At 36.9% G+C, this 17,507-nt stretch overlaps 1 pseudogene; it reads right to left on the bottom strand.

The window, feature by feature from the left end:
* Window positions 1-241: 241 nt before the first annotated feature.
* LOC107895714 (pre-mRNA-splicing factor CWC22 homolog) lies at window positions 242-1,848 on the bottom strand (annotated as a pseudogene).
* Between the last annotated feature and the right edge of the window lie 15,659 nt (window positions 1,849-17,507).

The raw sequence follows: 17,507 nt of genomic DNA on the forward strand, positions 1-17,507 counted from the left end.
TCATTTTTTGAAAACCAAATATGAAATTTACCTTGTTTTTTGTTTGTTGACTTGTTACTAAATGATAAAAATATATATTATAGTATTGGTTTAAAATGAGTAAATAATTAAAATATAACGTATAATATAATATTGTTAGTGTATAATAAAAGGAGAATCTTATCATCTAAATAATGCATACTTTTGTAAAATATTTCAAAATTTCTTTCTAATTCTATTCAAACGTGCTTTGTTTTCTGTTTAAATCTTTTTTTTTTAATTATCATGCAAATGCAATAGTGTTGCAACAAGAATAGTAAAGAATCAAGGGCTTTTTAGGCTCCCAGCTATAATATTGTAAGTATCATGAACGAGTGATGTTAGAAGAACGAATTAAGAGACGCATAAACCTGGGACTTGGTTAAAATGCCACTTCATCGTCTTCTCCTCTTCTTACTGCGCTTTTCATGTTCAACTGAACTTGATGAATCCGACTCAGAATTAGCACTTTTGGAAGCGGATAAACTCAAGCTCCCACATTCATCACTGGATTCTGATTCAGATGCCGGTTTCTGTTGCCGCATGATAAGTCGTGGCATGTTCTTGAAGTACTCACGTAAATTCTCTGTGATACCACCAAGCCTAATGGAAGTGAAAATTTTAATGGAAAATCATGTATTCTTGGGATTTTCCCTTGGGAAAATTGATTCGAATGAGTCCTGCAGAGTAAGATGTGAAAGCCGCTCATTCAATCTACGAATTCCGAGATGCTCTGACAGTTCCTATACCATTACCAAGTACCAAAATCAACATAAAAAAATCTCCCAATTACGAGGAAAATAAGGTTCAAGTTTATTTCCGACACAAGATTACGCTTTGTAATGTTTCTCTTTGACTATCCAACTTAATTTATTTTCCTAACAGGTTCAATGTCGTATAGGTGGATTGTTTATCTATCACTTGAAATGTCTCATATCTGGACATTCTGAAAAATCAACAAGTTAATTTTACTTTTATATCACCTATGCACCAATTTCCAAAATGCAATATAACCAAGTTCATATTTTCAATCAATTACAGCACTTAGCATCTTTGTTCCATATAAACCGGGTCTAGGCAACATAGAAGAGGAAAGAAACAGGTACAACATCAATGTATATGCTTTTAACTTACCTGGAAGAGAATCTTAATGAATATTCGGGAAGAAGAAGTTGTGTTCTCCTCAGTTAAGCATATATAGGCGATAACATGCCAAGGCAGAGCATCTGTTCCAAGTAAATGCGTGAAAAACTTTGCCACATTGCGTATTTTTTTTTTCAAGACGATGAATCGTAGAATACTACTGAACAAAGCATTTATCAAAATTCTCCTAATAGACTTTGTTGATCATGCAAAACCGTTACCCCAGAAGACCATAATACTGAAGGTATGTTCTCTCCTGACTGCAGCATTCCAGGAGCATAATGCACAACTCCATCTGAAAAATCAAAATCAAGGCAATAATTGTTTTAGAATGCAATGATTTGAAACAAGAAAGCCACTCCACTGAACGAAAAGTGTTGAAGTTGGCTTGCACGCAGACAAGCAGCAGCAGAGAAGCAGCCCGAGCCATGCAGTTGTTGTTGAAGTTCATGTTGCTGATTTATTTTGTTACTTCAAGTATTTTTTTTGTTACTTAGTTGAAAATGAACTAAGTTGGTATTGTTTTGATGTAATTAGGTGCTGATAGATTGATGAACCAACATAGCTATGCGTGCAAGTTATGTTTAACTAGTTTCAAGACTACTTAGTGGTAGTAGGTAGTCGTTTAGGTGACATTTGCTTGTTTTGACCAACTAATTGACTGTATATGTAATGGTATTATCCTCAATTCAAAGTTAATGAAAATATTCAGTATTCTTATTCATTTTTCTAGTTTTTACTCAAGCAACTTGCTCAAAAGTCTAAGCTGATTTTCTTATTTGCTCAGTAAGACATCGAGACTTCAAGCGCAAGTTTCTGTCAAACTTCATTCATTTGTTTTCTTAGTTCCAAAAATTGGTATTAGAGCTTATTTTCTTAGTGGTCCTGTCATTTTTCAATCCTTAAAACCATTTCTTCATCCGAATTCTCTCCAACTCCACCCCCAATGTTCAATGGTTAAGGCTACCACATTTGGGTAGTGAAAATGAAGACCTATTTGCAGGCATTCGACTTGTGGGAAGTTGTCAACTCGAATGTTGAACCACCACCCTTGAGAGCCAATCTCACAGGGGCTCAGATTAGGCAGCACTCTGATGATAGAGCCAAAAGATACAAGGCCATGCCACACATCAAAAACAGTGTGCCTAATGTGATTTTCATAAGAACCATGGCTTGTGAGTCTCCAAAACAGGCCTGTGATAAGCTTAAAGAGGATTTTCAAGGGACTGAAAGAACAAAACAGCAACAACTATTGAATTTGAGAAGGGACTTTGGAAATTTGAAGATGAAGGAAAAAGAAACAATGAAGCAATACTCAAACAGGATCATGTCTATTATGAATAGCATCAGATTGCTTGGGGACTAGTTTAGTGAAGCAAGAATAGTGGAAAATCTTATTGCAACCTTACCTGAGAGATATGAAACGAAGATCTCATCCCTTGAAGACTCAAGAAATCTGTCAAGCATCTCTTCGACTGAGATGATCAATGCTCTTTATGCACGAGAGTAAAGAAGAGCCAATAGATAGGAAGAACACCAAGATAGTGCCTTCCAAGCCAAGAGCAGACCAACCTCAAGCTCCTCTGGCTACAAAGGGAAGAAAATTTGGTTAGACAAGTCTAGAAGAGATAGAGCAAGAAAAAGATGTTCACCTTGCCCACACTTCAAAAGGCTCAGTCATCCAGGAGAAAATTGTTGGTTCAGGCCTGATATGCAGTGCAAAATGTGCAAAAAGATGGGTCATTCTGAGAAAGTTTGCAGAAACAAAGGCAAGCTGAATCAAAACCAGCCTCAACAGCCTAGAGCTAAAGCTCAAGTGGCAGAAGAAGGGTTGTAAACAAGAAGAGCAAGTCTTTGCAGTCTCTTACTCAGCTGCTAAAAGAAAAGCCACAAAAGGATGGCTGATTGACAGTGGTTGCACAAGCCGCATGGCCCCTAATGCTGCTATCTTCAAGAGCATAGATAGAAGTTTCAAATCAAGGGTGAAAGTTGACAATGGACATTTCATCAATACAGAAGGTAAGAGAGATGTTCTGATTGACACTCCTACAAGTATCAAACTTGTTTCAAATGTCTTGTTTGTGCCTGAAATTGATAGAAACCTGCTTAGTATAGCTCAACTACTTGAAAAGGATTATTCAGTTGTGTTTAGAGATAAAGAATGTCTAATCAGTAATCCAAGTGGATCCAAACTCATGTCAGTAACCATGGCTGATAGAAGTTTTGTTGTGGACTAGAATAAAAATTTAGATAGTGCCTACATAACAGTCTTAGATAAGTCTAAGCTATGGCACAAGAAGTTAGGCGATACTAACTACAAGTCACTGGTTCAGCTGACCAAAAAGGATTTGGTTGAAAACTTCACAAAGTCAGTTGAGAAAGATGATGTTTATGAAGTATGTCAGCTAGGAAAGCAAGCTAGACAGCCATTTCTTTTGAACAAGGCCTGGAGAGCCTCAAAAAAGCTACAGCTAGTCCACACTGATGTATATGGCCCCATGAAGACACAGTCTTTGAATGGTAGTAAGTATTTCATCCTTTTCATTGATGATTTCTCGAGGTTTTGCTGGGTTTACTTCCTAAAGCACAAGTCAGAAGTGGCATCAGTATTTTAGAAGTTTAAAGCTGCAGCAGAAACAGAATCAGGGTGCAAGTTGAAGGCACTAAGGTCAGGTAATGGCACAGAGTATACTTAAGCCATGTTTCAAGGCTTTTTATGATGAAGCAGGCATTGAACACTAGCTCACTAACATCTACACACCTCATCAGAATGGTGTCAGTGAGAGGAAGAATAGAACCTTGGTGGATATGGCTCGATGCTTGATGTTTGAAAGGAATCTGCCTAAGACTTTTTGGGCTGAAGCAGTTAACACTGCTGTTTAACTTCAAAATAGGCTACTAACTAAGGCTGTGGTTCAAAAAACTCTATTAAGGCCTGGTTTGGGTTCAAACCATTAGTAGCTCATCTGAAAGTCTTTGGTTGCATTTGTTATGCTCATGTACCAGCAGTCAAGAGGGACAAGCTAGCCAAGAAGGCTCAACCTGGCATCCTGGTAGGCTATAATAGTCTGAAGAAAGGCTATAGGATTTTGGATCATTCATCTAATAGGGTCTTTGTGAGCAAAGATGTAGTCTTTGATTAGAAATCAAGTTGGAACTGAAATAAGAATGAACTAGAATATACTACTGAAGACTTGGTGATAGATCAAGCTGAAGGTGATCAAGACGATCCAGAAATGGACATTGATGATGAGCCAGTCAGGGGAACCAAACCACTGACTGAAGTTTATGCAAGAGCAGATGTAGTTGCTATTGAACCAAGTTGTTTTGAAGAAGCTAAAGCTCAACAAGGATGGAAACAGGCCATGCTCGATAAAATGAGCATGATTGACAAAAACCAGACCTAGGAACTAGTTGCAAGACCAGCCAACAAGAAGGTAATAGGAGTGAAATGGGCGTTTCAAGCCAAGCATAATGCTGATGGAACTCTGAACAAGCTGAAAGCAAGGTTGGTAGTGAAGGGATTCAATCAGAAGTATGACATTGATTACTTTGAAACATTTGCACCAGTGGCCAGACTTGACACAATCAAGTTGTTGGTTGCTTTGGCTGCATAGAAATAATGGAAGATACATAAACTCGATGTAAAATCTTCCTTTCTCAATTGTTTTCTTGATGAGGAAATATATGTTGAGCAGCCTGAAGGTTTTAAAGTAACAGGCAAAGAAGACAATGTATACAAGATGAAGAAAGCCTTGGTATAGCCTAAAACAGGCACCAAGAGCATGGTATGAAAGAATTGATAGCTATCTAGCTAGCTTGGGATTCAAGAGAAGCATTAGTGAACCAACCTTGTATATTAAGAAAGAAGGTGATGAAACACAACTCATAGTCTCCTTGTAGTGGATGACCTGCTGGTGACAAGAGGAAACAAAGCCATATTGGCTGATATCAAAAGGAAAATGGAAAGCATGTTTAAAATGTCAAACTTCGAACAAATGTCCTACTTCCTTGGCATAGAAGTCTTTCAAACTCAGCAAGGGATTTTCCTAAGCCAAAAGGCATTTGCCTTAAATATTCTGAATAAGTACTCCATGTTGAATTGCAAAGGACCAAGCACATTAGTTGTTGTCGGAGAAAAGCTGACCAGCCAAAGTGATTTTGAGAAAGTATCTAAGTCAACCTACAAAATTTTGGTAGGATGTTTACTCTATTTGAAAACCATAAGACCACATCACGGTTGCTGTGAGTCTGCTATCTAGATTCATGTATTGCTCCAATGTGAAGCATTTTCAAGCTGCTAAAAGAGTTCTCAGGTACATCAAAGGTACACTGAGCTTTGGAATGATGTTCACCAAGGTTAATAGCATGAAGCTACTTGGTTATGTTGATAGTGATTAGGCTGGATTAGTAGATGACATGAAGAGCACTTAAGGTATCTGTTTACCCTTGGTTCAGACATTTTTTGTTGGAGTTCAAAGAAGCAAACTATTGTTGCTCAACCGACAGCAAAAGCAGAGTATGTGGCAGCTGCAGGAGCTGTCAACCAAGCCATTTGGCTAAGAAAAATCATGGACGATTTGAATCTACACCAAAAAGAAGCAACAGAGATCAAATGTGACAACCAGTATGCTATTACAATTACAAAGAATCAAGTATTCCATGGGTGAACCAAGCATTTCAAGATAAAGTTTTATTTTGTTAGGGAAATGGAACAAGCTCAAGAACTGAAACTAATTCATTGCATTTCTGAGGATCAACTTGCTGATATTTTGACAAAGCCTATTTGTGTGCCAAGGTTTGAGGATTTGAGAGCCAAAATGGGAGTTTGCAGCATACAAGCCAAGGAGGATTGTTGAAGTTGGCCTGCATGCAGACAAGCAGCAGCAGATAAGCAGCTCGAGCCATGCAGTTGCTGCTGAAGTTCATGTTGCTGATTTATTTTGTTACTTCAAGTATTTGTTTTATTACTTAGTTGAAAATGAACTAAGTTGGTATTATTTTGATGTAATTAGGTGCTGACAAATTGATGAATCGGAATAGCTATGTGTGCAAGTTATGTTTAACTAGTTTCAAGACTACTTAGTGGTAGTAGATAGTTGTTTTGATGACATTTGCTTGTTTTGACTAGCTAATTGACTGGTATATGTGTTGAGATTATGCCTCAATTAAAAGTTAATGAAAATATTCAGTATTCTTATTCATTTTTTGGTTTTTATTCAAGCAATTTGCTCAAAGGTCTAAGCTGATTTTCTTGTTTGCTCAGCAAGATATCGAGCCTTCAAGCATAAGTTTCTATCAAACTTCATTCATTTGTTTTCTTAGTTCCAACAAAACAGGAAGGCTATTAAGTTTTGTGAGGGGTAGAGAATTTCCTTGAGGAAAGAAACACACCTCTAATTGATCTATTAAATTACACTACCAACTTTATCATCTTACCTCTTGCCCTGGGTCAAGCTTAATTTTCAGCAGTTTGTGGCCAGCCTCCTCAAAATCTACACTGGACATGATTGTCAGATAGATTGTCCTCCGAAGATTTACAAGATTTGTCTCTGTCTCATCCTTTATTTTCTTCTGCTCTTCATCTTTCTCATCACATTCATCCTCCTCCTCATCCTCTTCCTCATCACTTGAACCTGCATTTGAACCCTTTTCATCCTCGGACTCCTCACCAAGGATAGATTTCTTCAACTCTTCATATCACTTTTCATTTTCCAAGTATTGAGGATCTGGTTTTAAAATGTCTACAAGAAGGACAAATAAATGCATTCATGATGCATGCCAGAAGGAATTAACCAAACATGTAGAGTTCATCAATAAAATATAACTAACAAAAAATGTAGCTGGAGACATCTTGAAACATACCAATAGTTATTTCTGGATCGATCTCATCTTGGAGAGATATCTCATGAGTTAATTGTTCATCTTCCTCAACAAGGTCTAGTTCTAGACGAACAGCAGGGTATCCCTGCAAATGTATACATGGCAAACAGAATTATAAGTTGTTCCTTTTGTTAGATACAAAGGTATCTGACTTTCAAACTTCACAGGACTTCGAAAAAGTTAGTTAGGGAAAAAAAGACACCTGAAACTTGGCTTTCCTTATACCAAATAAGCCCTCTATCAGAAATTAAACACGTTTTTCTATCTCTCCCTCATGAAGAATACCCTGAAAATGCTCAAATATACCTGTAAACAACAACCAACACTAACTGAAAAGGGAAACAAATAAGAGACATATAAGATAGTAAGATATCACTAGACCAGAATCACTAAAGGGAAGAGAGAGAAACAGAGGGAGAAGAAACAATTAAATTTTTCTTTCTCTACTTCATATCAGAAATATGATATGAACACAAAACAAATTTTCTATTATTCACTTTCAAAAGCTTTCAGTAACAAACTTCATAAACATAAAGAATGAGATACACAAATATAGTTTCAACCATGATGGACATAATATTTTTCAAATGAAAAATATTGACTTTCTCTAAACCGATATCATATAATTGACCATAATTAAAACCACACTTCAGGTTATCAACTAAATGAAGCTCATCTTAGAAAGTTTTAGAAGCTGAAGCAAGATAAACAGGCATCGACTAGGGACAAGAAGTTGCCAAGCATTACATGCATAATTACCAAATGCAAGAAAATGCGGCCCAGCATGCTAAAGTATCTAGGCAGTCGTTGTACCATAGAAAATGTGCAATTTAGTCATATACTATCGAACCGAGTAATTTAATCTTTGCTCGTAAAATTGATAATAGTGTTAATGGAAAATTGTCAAACTACTGACCTAGACTCTTTAATCTGACGATACAAACCTATAGATGGATCACAGAACTAAAAACAGCAAAAAAATTCTTCTATTAAGAACGTATGCTCTGTCTACATAAGCATTTAGGTTTTTATTAATAAAATGTACAAGGATTAAATGTACAAGGATTAAGTACTCAGTTTTATGGAACTAAGAATAATTTACCCTTTTGACTATAGGACAGGGACTGCTTATATACTTCAACCTCTTAGCATGCCTGCATCATCATAAAATTATGGGATCTAAACTAGTATCTATCATAATGCGGAAAAGTAAAACTATTGATTGAACAATACATCATGACTCAAACAGATACACTCGTATGGAGACCTTTCAGTGAAAGATCCTGAAGTAATGAACCACACTCGGTAACAAAACCAACAGCCACCTCAACACTATCATCAGTAGGGTTCTCCAGCAAAACGGTGAGAAGTTTCAAAGCAATAATCTAATGAGCGACTTGCTGGTTTACAAGATGAGCTAGAAATTTAACGGCAGCTAATAATTGAGGCTGCCCACAAAAGAAATAGTCAATAATGCATCCAACCAAACAAAAAGAGGGGTAACCTTTAACAAATCATAAATAAAGCAGTAGAATGAGTGAAAAAAGCAGCAATTCCTAACCTTGTCATTTCGCTTATATGCTCTTTTCAGCTGTAAAACAATCCTTCTCAACAATAAATCCCCCCACTTCGGGAAACTTGGTATTAACAACAGCCACCAATGCAGCGAAAACATCAGTAAAACTTGGGGATGCCATATGAGATTTCATACACTAACGACAAAATAGACCCCTTTCTCGAGTAAGATTCTCAGCAAAGAGTTCCGGAACGATATTTTTTATGTTAGTAGCATTGACTTTGTTAACAAGCCCATTGATGCTTTTTCTAAGGGCATCCCACGTTAATCGCTGACATTTAACGCTGCTCTTATCCTGTGTCTCTTCCATCATTCTAGCTAATTTAAATGGAGGAATATAAATCCCTCCACTCCTACCTAAATTCACCGTATCACCATTCAAGTTAGTTTCTTGCGGAGCTAATTATTTCTGCTTGATTTCTCCTTTTACTTTCTCCTTCAAACTATTATCATCTCTATTTCTACTGCTTGGCTAGTTATTATTGTCTCTCCTATCACTTCCATTCTTGCCTTCGGTACTTCTGTCAGACCTTTTTCCGTGATCCTCATCACCATCATCCGAAACATGCCGTGAATGACGGCGTTGATCACTATTTACATAACTATCATTTTCAGATTCCGGCCGTCTATCATCACTTCTATTCTCACCTTCGGTATTTCTGCAGGACTTTCCTTTTCGCTTCTCATCATCATCATCATCCGAATCATGCCGTGCTCGACGGCATTGATCCCTATTTTTATACCTATCATTTCCAGATTCCGGTCATCTATCATCACTCCTTCTGTGATCCTCCTCCTAATCATCATCTGAATCATGCCGTGAACGACACCGTCAATCCCTATTTCTATGTCTATCATTTTCAGACTCCAGCCGTCTATCATTACGCCTATCCCTATGTCCAATGTCGTGCCTATTACTTCTATCCTTCCCCCCCTTTTATCTCTATTGGCTCGTTTGTCTTCTTCTGATTGATCAGATGGTTCAGAATTTCCATCCACTATAGCTCTCCGCCTACTCTTATTGTTGTCGTCGTCATGAATTCTTTCTCCTAGACGCTTTCTATTCCTAATAGCACGCTTGTCGTCTTCTTCATCAGAAGATCCATTACACCGTGATTTCTTCCTCTCTCTCATTTTTCCCTATCTCTATCTAACCTAGAATGCCTTTTGCGACGACTAAGATTCCCGTCGCTCTTAACTCTCAAATGATCGTTGCTCGGTTCACTATATTTTCTAGCTATTGTTAAAAAAATTAAAATCATTTATGAGGAAAAGAATCGCAATCTTCAACACCTCGACGAAGTGACCTTCAATAACAATAACGAAACAAAGAAAGAAAAATGAAAAGGAAATTTTCAAAAAAAAAAAAGAAAAAAAGAAGGAAAAGGCTTGAGCAGAGAAATATGACTTGAGTTAGAGTCGAAACTCGAAACTGCTCAAACTCAAATAAGCGCGGCAGAGAGGAGGTGTTGTATTTCAAATTGAACAATATGACAGGCTACTCGGCCCAACCAAGCCACGGAAGTGGTTTTTAAAGGGGTAATGTAACATTTACTGCTTGAACTTGTCAATATTTTTCAAATTTAGTTTATAAACTTTTCTTTGTTTACATTAGTCTTGTAACTTGGAAACTTTTTCCATTTTTGATCCCTACCATGACATGTTACTATGATATTATGACACATCATCACCTAAATTTGTAAATTAAGTATTATAATTTTAGGTTGTCAAGTTCTAAAATTAATGTGAACTAAAAAGGCCCATGGAGTAATTTGAAAAAAAGTTTCCAAATTTAAGATTAAATGTTGCTCCCTTTTGAAAAAAATTATCTTTATAATATTGATTCGGTAAAAAAAATGTTATCTACACATGATATAATTTGAATATAGATTTAAATAATAATAATAATAAAACAAGGTTTATTCATTCATCTCCAAATGAGGAGGCCAAATAACAAGATAATACAATTCATTTATAGTCCTCAAGAGTGCCCAAAGGCGAAGAAGAACCTAAAAGGCAAACAAAGGTTGAAGTCGACTTATAAGCACTAAGAGTGAAGGTAGATCAGGACAGATGACGACAACCTTCAACATAGTTAAGGCAAAGCCGGTGGTCAACAAACATATGTATAAAACAAAGGAAAGCATAAAACACAAAAAACATAGTAGCTATGAGCATAGAGTCGCCACTTAGCCTACCAGCACCCTGCACTGCCAACACCAAAACTCAACCCATAGTAGGACCAAACCAACATCGGCCCTCCTAAAAAAATCCACTTCAAGAAGAGAGAAACGAACTAGAAAGAACTTAAAACCAATTCCCTCGACGATAGACGAGTGACGAGAGATCCCCATATTAACCAAATACTATCATCATTGGATCTGTAAATGGGAGCCTACTAGACCACCACAATAATCACAAGAAGGTTATATCTCTGAAGAAGAAAGAAATGGAGGAATAAAAGAGGGAGGGAGATTGAAGGCCAGTAATTGGTGGTAAACAATCTTAGAGATAAATCAAGAGTTTTTGTTTCAACGGCACATGGGAGAAAAGTTTTGTTTTAAAATTTTTATTTTTATTTTTTGCGTTGATTAGATATTCGGGCATAGTACCAGAAAAGACCCATTTCTGAAATTATTTACGGAAATGTACCGCTTCAAAAAATAATCACTGGAATGGACCAAAAACATTAAAACTCGCTAACATGGATGCGTTTGAAGGGGAAAACGAAGAAAAGCACGCTGATGAGATTTTCCCTGTGTTTTCCCCCAACAGTCACCTCCAATGGCCATTTAAAAAATTTGACCATAAGAAAATAAAATTATGAACCCCCTACCCATTTTTTCACACCAAATTCCTTCCAAATTATAATTCTCTCAAATTTCTCTTTAAATTTCTCAAAAAAACTCTGAAAGCTCTCTAAATTTTAAAATTGTCTAAAATTGTATTATTTTTTTATAATTTCTAAGAAATTTGATCGTGTTAGCAATGGCCTGGCAATTAATTCGTCTCGATGATAAACATATCTTCGTCGACCAAATGAAAATGGTAAGAGTTAATTTTATTTTTTATTTTATTTTTGTAAATTTAATTAATAATTTTTTATAATTTTTTTATAACAGTTGGTAGAGCGAGTGTTACAATGTTTTATTCGTAATATACCTAATCATCCATCACTGTTGATTGAAAATCACTTGAGGGGAAGTGGGTTTTTGGCACATGGCCAATGTAGCCGGTGGTGTAAGTTGGACCTGAAACTCATCAACGCGTTTGTGGAGAGGTGAAGACCCAAGATGCGCACATTCCATCTTCCATTTGGGAAGTGTACCATCACTTTGGAGGACGTGCAGTTACAATTGGGGTTACCGATGGATGGGTTCGTACTCACCGTGTAACAACCCATTTTTGGGTCAAATCAGAACAGTGGTTTCGGGACCACAAATATAAAGTAGAAATATTTATTTTATTTATATTTTAAGGTCTACAGCATGATAGAATAATTGTGCAAAAATTTTGTTAAGAAATTTTATCTATTGAGTGCCCAATTTGACTAGAATGACTAAATTGCAATAGGTGCAAAACTTGAATTCTATAAGTTAAAGGTGTCTAAGTGTTATGAACTTTTAATTAGAGTTCCTTAAACGGAAATTAGACCATTATAACTTGGGATGGACAAAAATGGACATGGTTAGGTGAAATTTCAAAGTTATGCATTAAGGGTATTTTAGTAATTTGATTAATAAAGACAAAATTAACTAAATAAAATATGTCTATCTTCTCAATTTCATCCCCCCATAGCTGAAATTCACAAGGAAGACATAGCTAGGGTTTTGGCCAAGCTTTCAAGCTTGATTGTAAGTCTGTTCTTGTCCTGTTTTTAATGATTTTTATATTTTTGAGATTGTTGTAACTTGATTTAGCTATTTCAAGGACTAATTTAAAAGAAATTTAAAGTCTAAAATTTTACCCATGTTGAATATGTTTGTATTTTGATGTTCGATAGTAGAAAATCATGTTCGTTGTTAGTTAAACAACGTTTGTAAAGTGATTTTCGATAAAAACGTTAAATAGGGACTTATTTGTAAAAATGTGGGCTGTTATAAGTACAAATAATACTCGGCTAGGCTTGGGATGTGATGAACTTGAAAGAAATTCATTTTACGAGCCTAGGGACTAAATTGTAAAATGTTGAAAGTTAGGGGTAAAAATGTAAATTTTTAATAATGTGTTTTTTGGATGAATTGACTAATGTGATGATTAAATAACTTAAATTTGGTATTATAAATCAAGAAAATTGAAGTTTGGGTCTAGAGTGGGGGGAAAATAAAATAATTAACGAATAGATCCTTTTGTCGTTTTTGGAACCGAGGTAAGTTCGTATGTTAATAAGCTTTATTAAAATTGTATTTTAAATGCTTTAATTTATGCATGAATTATGTAATCGACTCTACAGACACATTCGACGACGTTTTGGCAAGTGAGAAATCCCAATCGAACTTTAGGAATAGATTAGGATACAAATGACATGTCACTAGGGTTTCATGTTATGTGATCCGGGTGCTGGTCTTGTACGTCCTACCGGTGACTGAATATACCAACATATGTTGCGGTTACTTGGAAGCTTATGTGAGCAGCACCGTATAGCTACGTCTCGACTGACAGCTTGTGTGAGCAGGCTCGTTAATGGCTCGAGAGCGAGCATATATGTTTTATGATATATAGGTAGCTATGGCTACATATGTGACACCTTGTGTATGAGATTTCCTAAGTATCTGACATTATTATTCCAAGTGGTTCATTGGGCATGCCAACGAGGAGAATAAGTATGAAATTATTACGAGATGATACAGGTATGTACATAAAGCTTGTGATTATTAAATTCGTGAAATGATGATTTCAAGGTAAGTTTATGATGGAACAATTTATGGTCATGAGCTTTGTTACTTGAATGCTAAATGTATGGTAATATTAGCTTATTTCTTCATACGAGCTTACTAAGCTATATAGCTAACTCTGTTTTACTTTCTATGTTTTATAGTGTCACCAAGCTAGCTCGGATTGGAGATCGTCGAAGATCACATCACACTATCAAACTGTCATTTTGGGTATTGATGATCTTAATATTTTGAGTATATGGTATGTATATGGACTTAGTCATTTTGTTATATGTGTTGTTATGAATTTGGCCAAATGTATTGGCTTGTAATTGTCAAAGGCTTGATGTGGTATTTGGATATGTAACTTGGCGCATTTTGGTTGAATTGGTTGTAAGCTTATATATATCTATGTATGCATGCATGTGAAATTATCCCTTGTGTGATGTGGTTTATAAATACTTGGTAAATGGTTGAATGTGGCTTAATGGTTTTGTTGTTGAATGGTTAAGATTGGATCATTGGTATGCTAGGAAAACTAAGTAAAATTATGCATGTTATTGGTAGCCATATTGAAACTTATAGAATGTGAGTTTGGTATGATTTGGTTTGGAAAATATGATGTTGTAAATATGTTGAGTGTGGATAATGAAATGACATGATTTGGCCTTATTTTTGGATGATTTGGTTGCATGCCATGATTTATGCCATTAAGATTTTGGATGTGTATGTGCTAATGAGGGTGACAAATGGCTTGGTAAATAGCCTTTATTTTTTCCACACGGGTAGACACACTGGTGTGTGTCTAGGCCGTGTATGACACACGGCTTGTCCCATGGGCATGTGTTTCAGCCATGTGTCCCCTGCACCCAAATTTTGAGAAGCAAAATGCTCAGAATTGAGTACACGAGCAGAGACACGGATGTGTGTCTCAGTAGTGTATGGGACACGGCCTCAAGCACGGGCGTGTGTCTCGACCGTGTGAAGTCTACACCTATATTATAAAAATTAAATTAACCACACGGCCTAGCACACGGGCATGTGACTTGGCCATGTGACTTCAATTTGTTCATGCCTTGCAAGTCAGAGAGTTACACGGGTTAGGGACAAGGGCGTGTGTGACCACACAGCCTGCACACACAGGCGTGTCCCAACCCACACAGGTGTGTGACCCCTGTATATGGCAAAAATTTTCTAAGTTTTGTTAAAATTTCATGAGTGCTCAGTTTAGTCTCGAACCACTTTCGAAGCATGTTTTGAGCCTCGTAGGCTCGTATTAGGGACTTTATGATTGAATACAAATGGTTTTAATTTGGATGCAAATTTATGACTCAATTTGTATGTTCGCTTGCGATGTATGTCTGGTAATGCCTCGTATCTTGTTTTGGTATTGAATACGGGTAAGGGGTGTTACACACAGGGTCCACCCAATATACTGATTGAGGAGCCTTATGTTATGATCTTTTGGGTGTGATTCCAGATATTATTTACGGAGGTCGGATCTAGCTAAGGGATGATTCGACTGAAGTACAAAGAGTACGATGCGCTCGAGTGTACATCCTTCAGATCTTCGGAGTTTATCTGATGCCAGACAAGTCACGAAACCTTGTACATCTAAGGTGGCTACTAAAACTCATCGATTTTAGAGCAACTGACGAACTTAGTTAGGGTCTACCATGTTGCCGACATTGTATCGGGAGATGTGTCAGGTGATGCAACCAAATAAAATCAAAATCGGAGGCTACCTCTCACTGCTACAATCATAGGCTTAATTTCACTTTCCATTTTTATGTCATCGAGCGGACCATCCATATAAATTCCCACTCTTAACAAGGTAAAATTTATATTAGATTTTACATAAATATATGTAAAATAAAATATTATGCTAAAGTTTTATTTAAATAGGTGGAACCATTCGCCGAGTTACGGGAGAATACCTTCCACTCTTGAAGATATACGACTTCTATTAGACCAACGGTCCGAAGCGCATGTAAGTATTTATTTCATTTTGAACTATATATACATAACATAGTCGATTTATTATTTAATATTTAATATTATGAATATAACTAATATTTTTATCACGTTGATATGGTTTCAATGGACACCATACGAGGATCCGGCAATTCGGGTAGTAATTTAAGATGAATTCCTATTGAATCCGAACATCTAGCACATTAGGGTCTAATTAGTCAACTATGCTATCATTGAGATGCACCAGATAGATAGAGAGTTGCAGTAACTCAAATTCTGACAACCGATTCCCGTGGCAACTGAAGTGCTCGATAAAAAGCACAAAATCGACTTACGATGATTGAATATGCATTGGTCGGTCTTCCACTCGGAATATATCAAAATGTGGGAAAATGGTATGATAATATACCTACTCGCGTACTGATTACCGTTCTGGAGTTAGCTTACGATCCAGATTACATGCCATGGTTTAGGATCCAAGGCAAGTCATATTTACTCTAGGAAGAGGAGAGTCGTCGGCAAATCCGTGTTGAAAGGGAATGATAGGGCCCTTTAAATCCAAGGAGAATGAATGGAGAGGTGGGCCCATCAACAGGTTCATGCAATCATCGGCCTCAATGGAGCAAGTAACGGTGCCCATACTACAGCCCCTCTAGATTATGCAAAGTGTGTATCCTAACCCTTATATGTTTCCTTTATCCACTCCTATGCAAGGATGGAATGCATGGCTCGATGCATCTTATTTCTCAATGACTCCTAGTCAACCAAAGATATATAGGCCATCGTCATAGGAGGGATCGCACGAGGCACCATCGGGGAGCTCAGCTCATTTCCAATCCCCATCGCCTTATGGGATTCAAGCCGGTTATGCTCATTCACCGTGAGTGATGCAAACACCTTTGAAATATTTGTTCTATCAAGGTGGGTCATCTTCCCAACACCCACAACTAGAAATTGATCCCAAACAACCACAATCCTAGCCTTAAGCTTAACCAAGAAGGAATCTAGCACGTAATCGTTGACCACCCCCATGTGGCACTGATTCCGACTGGCACATGCATTGATTTATTTTTGAATATTTTTGTACAAATTATTTTTAAATTGCTTCATCTAATAAAATAGAAGTTTTTTTGAATATGTTTGTGCAAATTATTTTTATATTGTTTCATTTAATAAATTAGGAGTTACTTCGATGTAGACATGTTGGCGTTGTACAACCCGGGTTCCTACACCACCTGCAAAACTTCTGTTGGTTCGTTCTATCTCGGATATCCATATTATCATGTATTCTAGTCGAGCACGGTCGACATTTTGGTTTATGACGCAATTCTCTATTTGGTAACAGCTTAAACGGAGCAGGCGATACAGACGGCCACTTATGTTCATCTAGGACTGGTGGGAATATGTGTCTCTACACGTTATACATGTATTCTAATTTGTACACTTCGTCGGCATTGCTTATGGGATCCAAATGGAGATTCTGACAAGCTACAATTACATAAGCGCATGGATAACGAAGTGCGTCAAACCTCCTATAGTCACAAGTCCTATTTCTCAAGTGTACACGATATTGTCCGTTGAAAATATCTTGTTTCGATTTATCGAACTCCGTCACATGAAACCATAGGTTGTTGTGATTGTGACACACTGTATGCATGGAGTTAGCCCGCACCTTAGCTTTATTAATTTATTGCACTACCTTCCGGCACCATACATGGCCTACTTGCATTTGGCCTTTATAACTCGCTACTTGCTTTTAAACAATGCAGCCAAACGGAAGTTTGTCTCCCATACAACTGAGGTTATTGGCAAATGATGCGTTCCTTTTAAAACAGAATTGATGCATTCAGCCAGGTTTGAGGTCATTTGACTATATCGTAGGCTGCTGTCGTATGATTGTGTCCACTGATCGAAAGGTATGGTACATGGGTAGTTTGCACCTTGGTCGTTAGTTGACCACAAAATTGCCAACATCTTATGTAAACGATCCTTATTGATCTCGTACCCTGTCAATATAAGTGGATAGCGATAATTACATA

The sequence above is a fragment of the Gossypium hirsutum genome, chromosome A10, assembly GCF_007990345.1.
Source record: "Gossypium hirsutum isolate 1008001.06 chromosome A10, Gossypium_hirsutum_v2.1, whole genome shotgun sequence".
NCBI lineage: Eukaryota > Viridiplantae > Streptophyta > Magnoliopsida > Malvales > Malvaceae > Gossypium > Gossypium hirsutum.